General features: G+C 32.8%; 1 long non-coding RNA gene across 1 annotated transcript; it reads left to right on the top strand.

The window, feature by feature from the left end:
- The first annotated feature begins 6,597 nt into the window (after positions 1-6,597).
- On the top strand, positions 6,598-8,558 carry LOC108537046 (uncharacterized). Its single transcript, XR_001887701.1, has 2 exons — positions 6,598-6,683; positions 8,045-8,558. It is a non-coding gene; the product is annotated as an uncharacterized LOC108537046 (long non-coding RNA).
- Positions 8,559-8,921: the final 363 nt, after the last annotated feature.

Genomic DNA, 8,921 nt, shown 5'->3' with positions numbered 1-8,921 from the left:
GGCTAGTTTTTTGTATTTTTTAGTAGAGACGGGGTTTCACCGTGTTAGCCAGGATGGTCTCGATCTCCTGACCTCGTGATCCACCCGTCTCGGCCTCCCAAAGTGCTGGGATTACAGGCTTGAGCCACCGCGCCCGGGCCTATAACATCTTTACATATGTGAAGTGGTATAATATTCTCTGAAGGTAGCCTAGCCAACATAGCAAAACCCCGTCTCTACAAAAAGTACAAAAATTAGCCAGGCGAGGTGGTACGTGACTGTAGTCCTACCTACTCAGGAGGTTGACATGGGATGATCATTTGAGACAGGGAATTGGAGGCTGCAGCGAACCATGATAGCACCACTGCACTATAGCCTGAGAGAAAGAGCAAGACCCTGTCTCAAAAACATTAAAAAAAAAAAAAAAATTCTCTGAAGGTAAACTCATATTTTTTAACATATATAATAAAATGAAGAAAAACATTTTTTAAAGGTGTTATGAGTAATTCTGGATATCATGCAAATCATAAAACATTCTTGTTAAACTCAAGGGAAGCAGGAAAAAAGGAAAGAGCAAATAAAGACAAAACAGATAAGGAAGTGATATATTTTAATCCAGCCACGTGAGCCATCATTTTAAATATGAATGCTGTACACCTGTTTAAACACAAAGATTGTCAGTTTTATAAGTCAGGATAGGAAAACAAGACCTAGCTTTATGCTGCCTGTAAGACATCCTTCAGAGACGCTTTCACTGAATAGTATTCAACTTCTTTTTTGTATGTTTTCATAATAGCACCGTACTTCCATTTTTGTGATACTCAGCATGATGCAAATTACTTAGACACTATGTTCTACTCTATGTTAGAAATATTGTTCTCCTTTTTCCTAAAATCATTCCAGTGTCTATCACAATGCTGGATGAGATGCTCTATTATAAACTCTCAGGGTTTTTAAACTAATCATAATTCTACCCAACATTCCTATAAACATTGATAATATGGTGAGATTTTCCAAGAATAGCTTAGGAAAAATGTGAATTAAAGGTGCATTTAGGTATTCTGATTATTCTTTTTGCAAAATTAATTATTTAAATTTAACATTGGACACAAAAATTATTCACTTAATAATTAAATGAGTAGAAAAAATTATCAGGCTATCAATAAACATCTGAGAAAATGTAATGGTTTTCGTTTTGCACAGCAAAATAATACTGGTGTCACTCTGGAAATTAACCTGAAGAATGCCCATAATTATATTCAAAATTGTATTTATAATATTTTATAATACATAAGAAAGAAAATGTTATTTCAAAAAATGAGTAGAAATAATATTTTAATATTATATTATTTCTAATTAGTATTTGAGATAAAATTTTAATTGATTTTCAGTTCCTTTGTTTGATGAACTCTAAATTACACGCAAAAATATCAGCTCAGGCACAATCACTCGAGCAAAGGTTATTTATTCTGATACAGAATGTAATAGAAGTTCATTCTTCCTTCAAAATAAGTTTACTATTCTGATCTGTATACATATTTTTAATTTTACATATTTAATTGTTACATCATTCTCAGCAACATAACCCTGACATATTTTAATTTCTTAAATCTTTATGTCATGTTAATTAATATGAATTGTTGCTCTCAGGTCTGGCATGAGTCCTAATTATAAAGACAATATTTTTATTATTTCAAAGTCTTTATTATTGAAGAAAATTTATATTCAAAATTAAGCTCTATGTCATGAAATCATATGTTTCAAAATCATTAAAAGGATATTAAGTGATACAGGACAATGGGCTAACTAAACTATAATTTAAAAGAACATTAAAAGAAAGCAAAATACAATTATTTCCAATATAACTTATAAAGTGAAAGTGAATATATGAAGGAGAAAACAACTGATGCTATAAAGAACTGATAGAAAATATGTGCATATATTTTATCTATAAATGTAAGTCACTTAAGTGCATTGGTTTCTCCATGGGAAAAACAGCCTGCACAGTGACAGAACAGCAACTGTATATAATGTGCAAATGATATGAAACAAAATTCCAAAGCCAGGATATATACTCATTAGTGATGTATAGGAAAAAAGTATAATAAGAATAATTATATATCTATATTCTAAATTTATTTTATTACATATTTAGCAATAGCAGCTTTAATAATTATCATTTACTGGAAGATGAAAGCAGAACAACTTATTCATTCTTAGATCTGCTTTCAATGGATTTCCAGTCATGTGTAATAAAAGACATACAGATTAATATTTGCATGTATCAAAACATCTATCATTTCATTTCAGAGCAATGTGCTACCATTAAAATGCCAGTGTTTATCCCGTTATATTAATGTTCAAGCCAGGGAATGCCTCCAAATTCTGCACATACCATCATCCCATTTTCTTAATCAACATTGATTACAAAATTCTTGCTAATTGACTCAATTGTGTTATGCCTGTCTTCACTCATCCAAATCAAGCAGGGCTCATTAAAATTCAAGTTTCCTGTAATAACATCAGATTATACATTAATGTGATCCATTTGTTTAGAATAAACCGGATCAAATTGCAATATTTTGTACATGAAAATAGACAAGTTTGGTCAATAGGCAAAGAATTTTTTAGTGTAAATTTAGAGCTATTGGAAATGGCATTTTCATTTTCTACATAGTTCTAGTTATTCTTGGAATAATGTGAAAGGGAAAAATGTATGTGATCCACAGTGAAATAGATTGAAATTACGTATTTATGTATTTTAGTAAATAAAAGAAAAAAATATTTTTTAATAAAATAGGACCTTTGATGTGATTGATTTTTGTATTGAAATTACTTCAATAACATATGGCTGATTGAAAATACTCCTATATTTTGCTAACTAAAAGTACAGAGAGAGCAATGTGAAAAATCTAAGCCCTCAAAAGAAATTGCAACAAAAACAAAATTTGACGAGTGGGACCTAATTAAACTAAAGAGCTTCTGCACAGCAAAAGTAACTACCAACAGAATAAACAGACAAGCTACGGATGAGAGAAGATGTTCACAAACTATGCATCTGACAAAGGTCTAATATCCAGAATCTATAAGGAACTTAAGAAGCAAAACACAAACAATCCCATTAAAAATTGGACAAAAGATGAGGACAGTTTTCAAAAGAAGCCATATAAGTAGCCAAAAAATAAATGAAAAAATGCTCAACATCACTAATCATCAGACAAATGCAAAACAAAACCGCAGGATACTTGGAGTGCAGTGGCTCATGCCTGCAATCCCAGCAATTTGGGAGGCTGAGGCTGGTGGATCACTTGAGATAAGGAGCTCGAGATCAGTTTAGCCTATATGGCGAAACCTGGTATCTACTAAAAATACAAAAAAAAAAAAAAAATTAGCCGGACGTGGCAGCGCACACCTGTAATCTCAGATACTTGGGATGCTGAGGCATGAGAATCTTTTGAACCCAGGAAGCAGAGGTTGCAGTGAGCTGAGATGCTGCCACTGCACACCAGCCAGGGTGACGGAGAGAGGTATTATTAAAAAGTCAAAAAATAATAAGAGTCTGCTAGGTTGCAGAGAAAAGGGAACACTTATGCACTGTTGGTGGGAATGGAAATTAGTTCAGCCACTGTGGAAAACAGTTTAGAGATAGAGATTTCTCAAGGAACTTAACACAGAGCTACCATTTGACTCAGCAATCCCACTACTGGGTATATACCGAAGGAAAATAAATCGTTCTACCCAAAAGACCCATGTACTCCTATGTTCATTGCAGCACTAGTCACAACAGCAAAGACATGTAATCAATCGATGATCCCATCCATGGTGGACTGGATAAAGCAAATGTGCTACATATACATCATGGAATATTAAGCAGGCATAAACAAGAATAAAATCATGTCCTTTGCAACAACATGGATGGGGCTGGAGGCCATTATCCTAAGACAATTAACATGAAATAGAAAACCAAATACTACATGTTCTCATTTATAAGTGGGAGCTAAACATTGCATACACATGGATATAAAGATGGGAACAACAGACACTGGGGACTACTACAGCAGGGAGGTGGGGAGTGGTGTGAGGGTTGACAAGCTACCTATTGAGTATTATGCTAACTTACCTGGACGATGGTATCATTCATACCCCAAACCTCAGTCTCACACAATATACCCATTTAATAAACCTGCATATGCCCCCCCCCGACTCTAACATAAAAGTTTAAATTAAAACAAATTATTTTATTTTTTGACTTACTTTTTAAATAAGATGAACTTTTGGTATATATTTCTATGAATTTTAACACGTATCAATATAATATTGATAAAAAAACATTTCCATCACTCAAAAAAACTCCCTTATGCTATCCTTATGTAGTCACATCCTCCTGTGATGTCTGGTAACCACTAACCTGTTCTCCTCATTATAATTTTTTTCCAAGAACATCATTGATATCGAATCACATAGCATGTAATCTTCTGAGAATGTCTTCTTTCATTCAGTAGAATACCTTTGATATCTATCCAAGTTTTTGCCTGTATTGATGACTAGTAGTTCATCATATGGATGTCTTCCTATTCCATCTATTCACCTGCTGAAGATCTTTTTCTTTAGAAATTGTAAAATACATTCAAAGCTTTGCACAGCTTATTTAAAAATTTTATCCCTTCCATTGAAATGTAGAAGTATTTCCACCATACTCAGTCCACTTTACTTTCCTCCTTTTATGCCCTGGTTATCTTATATTTTGCATCTGTACATATTGAAACCCTCATTAGGCAGTGCTATATATTTTTTGTATTCAACTTGCAAATGCATTTTAAAGAACTCAAAAGGAGAGGAAATATCTATTATATTTACCATATATTTACACTTTACATTCTCCTAATTTATTCTGCATTTTGCAAGTTTCCTTCCAGTATAATTTTTCTTCTGTCTGAAGAATTTTCTTGGACAATTATTTTAGAGCATTTTGCAGCCTAAAAATTGTTTTAGTTTACTTTCATATGAAAATGTCTTTATTGAATCATTGACCTAGAGTATATTTTCATTCAATAACACTCTGAATGGATAGCTCTTTTCTTTCAGTACTCAGAAAATGCTGGGTCCCTTTATTATGGCCTCCAGGATTTTCAATGAGGAGTCTGTGGTCATTCAAATCATTGCTCCCCTATAGATAATGACCTGTTTTTCTCTGGCTCCTCTTAAGATATGTATTTAAGTTTACAGCAGTTTGCTTATGATATATCTGAACATATATTTCTTTGAGTTCATTCTGCTTGGGTTTCACTCAGCCTCATAAATCAATAGATCTATGTCTTTCACCAAATGCAGGACTTTCAATCTATTATTTATTTTATTATTGTTTCAGCATCATACTCTTTGCCTATTCTTATGGAATTCCAAATTCTTGACCTTTTCCACAAGTCCCTAAAGGTCTGTTTGTTATATTTATTCAATGTTTGTTCTCTCTCTCTGTGTCTCTTTATGGCTCGTGTTCAGATTGAGTAAAACTATTGATCTATCTTCACATTCACTCACTTTTTCCTATCTTATCTATATTCTTCCACTGAGTTTGTTCAGTGGGGTTTTCAGTTCTAAACTTACCCTTTCTTTCTTCTTCACATTTTATGTGCTTTTTACACTTTATAACATTTGTTTCAAAAGTGTTTTTATTTGCTTATTTGAATGTATTTGTCAGATAATTCCTACATTTCTATCACCTTTTGATCATTTTCTTCTAGCAAGTTGATATTATGATTCATCATACATTGAGTACTTTTGCATTATATCTTGACATTTTGAATTTTACGTTATGAGACACTGGGTCTTGTCAAAGTCCTGTGAAGAATGTAAAATTCATGCTTTATTATGAAATTTACCTGGGTGGGTTCAGGCTGCAAGATCTAACCCTCATTCTCTGGTCTATGGTTCCAATGTCAGTTCATTTTTCAAACCCATTACTTTGCTTTACAATTCTGTGCCATATATGCAGCAAAGCTTAGTAAAGAACTCAGGAAAAGGTCTGTTAGCTCAGTTCTTAATGTCTTTTGCATGCTAATTAGAATTAGACTTTTACATGCATAGGCCAAAGGTGAGCCCAGTAGTTCACAAACTTATCAATGGGATTGGTTTTTCTAGCTCTGCCACCTCTCTACAGTTTTCCCCATTATTCTCTTGTTGTTGTTTTTTCAATCCTACAGGCAGAATACAACCACTTCTGTAACTGACCCATTTCTGATTCCAAAAGGAATAAGGAGATATGTAAATATAAATATATAAATATTCATATAGAATAGATATAGATAGACATATGGATATAGATATGAATGAGAGAGAGAGAAAGACAACAGGACTTTCACCTCACTGTCGGAATCTATAGCTCCAGAGAAAATAGACAGAGAGGTTTCCATTTCTTACACTCTTGGCTCCTGCAGGCTGCTATCATTGCAGCTGCTGCTGTCACCACTACTACCACTGCAGGGTTGCCTAGAAACCTATAGTATGAGAGAAAATAAAAATAAAGGACAAAATATTATTTTCCTTCTCTCTCTGAGCTTTAATTAAGTTTTTCCTTACATTTTGTTTTTTTGTTTTGTTTTGTTTTGTTTTGCCCTTCAGATCACTGTAAAGTTCCCCAGTGAATTAAGTTTGGGCCAGGAGATACTAAACGATACAAAAATGGCAGATATACTGCTGTTCTGGAGGTACGTTAATTTACAGTGTTCTACCTTTACCTGTCTGTCTCTGTCTACATTTCGGGTCCTCAAATAGCTGTGCCACATATTCTGTCAAGGTTTTATACTTACATTCTGTAAGAGATAAAAGGGTATTTACTTCATCCTACCAAAAACTGGAAAACGTTCACATAGTTTTCATATATTGCTTTTCAAATAACAAAGGTATCATTTTTATAACTAGAAATATGGACACAAAAAGCTTTAGGTTTTTTGTTTGTTTGCTTGAGACGGAGTCTCACTCTGTAGCCCAGGCTCCAGTGCAGTGGCACGATCTAAGCTCACTGCAACCTCCCAGGTTCAAACAATTCTCCTGCCTCAGCCTCCTGAGTAGCTGGGATTACAGGCGCACAACACCACGCCTGGCTAATTTTTGTATTTTCAGTAGAGACGGGGTTTCACCATATTGGCCAGGTTGGTCTCGAACTCCTGATCTCGTGATCCTCCCTTCTCGGCCTTCCAAAGTGCTGGGATTAAAGGTGTGAGCCACCGCGCCTGGCCAAAATTTAAACCAGATAAATGGGCACTAGTTAATAACATCAGAGGTTTATAAATATAGATAGATAGATAGATAGATAGATAGATAGATAGATAGATAGATAGATAGAGATAGATATATCATTGGCAAGTATTTTAGTCATTTACAAGATTTTATTTTTCTACATTAAATCAGGCCAGAAAATTTAGCATTTATTTTTCTCATATGTTAATGCTATTTGTATTAAAACATATTATATTTCCACGGACATTCCCCTACTATTAATAGATATTAAGAATTACTTTTATCCAGTCCTTAAAATAAGACTCCTGTTTTTCAGTCCATAGTTATTCACTCAATACTACTGGGTTAAATCTTAATGCCTTTTTTTCTATTCCTTATTCAAAATATTCATTTTAATTATTCTGTAATATAATAGACAAATTTAACAATCCTGTGTTAGCTTGAAATACTGAAACTTAAAGTATCTACTATAAACTATATTAAATGAAACCAAATTCTGTTCATTGTAGTCACAAAACATATGAATATAGCATCTATCATCTACCATCTAACAGTGCTACATGTTAGACCAAAGTACCACATCTTCACATACATGTACTTTGTCAGCTTATGGCTTGATACTGGAATATCTATCAGATATTCAGTGATTAAATGCCTGTTTGTTTTTTCATAAATTATAGTATTTTTTCAGATTGTGCAATTGTCGTTTCTTTTAGAGACGAGATTTAAAGTATTCATGAAAGCCATTGTGCAAAAATACAAAATTCCAAGATAAAAGGAAAATATTGTTTTAAAATTACAATGAAAAGTACATCTTTTATGTTCTCAGGTTGTGAAAATCTTTTAAAATTATCATGAAGAAAATTCAGGTCTTTAAATGTACCTCTACTCGATTGGTGCACTTTTTAACTAAGGAAAAGCTGTTTGTAATCTAGGAACTGCAATAGCTGTCACAATTAATACTGAGTATGTACTCTTTTATCATTTTTGGCAAGGATTGGTGTTTCATCATTTAGACACATCAGGTACTTACATTGTAGTGTCATATAATTTAAATTTGCATTCTTTAAAATGATGAAAAAATAACAAAGTACCGATCAGAAACTAAATTTTAGTATAGTGGGAAGGATTCATCCATTGAATTCTATTGATAGAAGATGAGACAGCAATTTAAGAGAGTTTTGTTCATCTTTTCCTTTCGTGGTTGACTAACATTGACATTTTTGAGGTCTTTTATTTCTACGGAATATTCTCTGCAGTCTCCTCTTCAAATATGGCTATTGGCTATGCTTGTGAATTTTGTGAATATACAATTATTTCAAATTAAATACTAACTAAATGTGGCTATATTGTGTTTATACATGTATAGACAAATACAGTGATTCATTATATTGTTAAATTGTCAATGAGAAAATGTGAAATGTGACAATTGTCTCTATGTACTACCGTGCTTTTTAAATTAATTTTTAAATTTATATTTAACACATAATTGTACATATTATGGAGTATAGTATGACATTTCAATGCATGTATACATTGTATAATGATAAAATTGGTGTAATTATCATATCCATCACTTTAAACATTTATCATTCTTTTTGGTGACAACATTCAAATACTTTATCCTAGCTATCTTGAAATATACACTACGTTATTATTTGCTTTAGTCACCACAGTGCTTTATAAACTTGGTTAAAATGAGTCCT

This window comes from Rhinopithecus bieti, unplaced genomic scaffold, assembly GCF_001698545.2.
Source record: "Rhinopithecus bieti isolate Rb0 unplaced genomic scaffold, ASM169854v2 scaffold_14330, whole genome shotgun sequence".
Taxonomy (NCBI): domain Eukaryota; kingdom Metazoa; phylum Chordata; class Mammalia; order Primates; family Cercopithecidae; genus Rhinopithecus; species Rhinopithecus bieti.
This window is presented reverse-complemented; position numbering and strand designations above follow the sequence as displayed.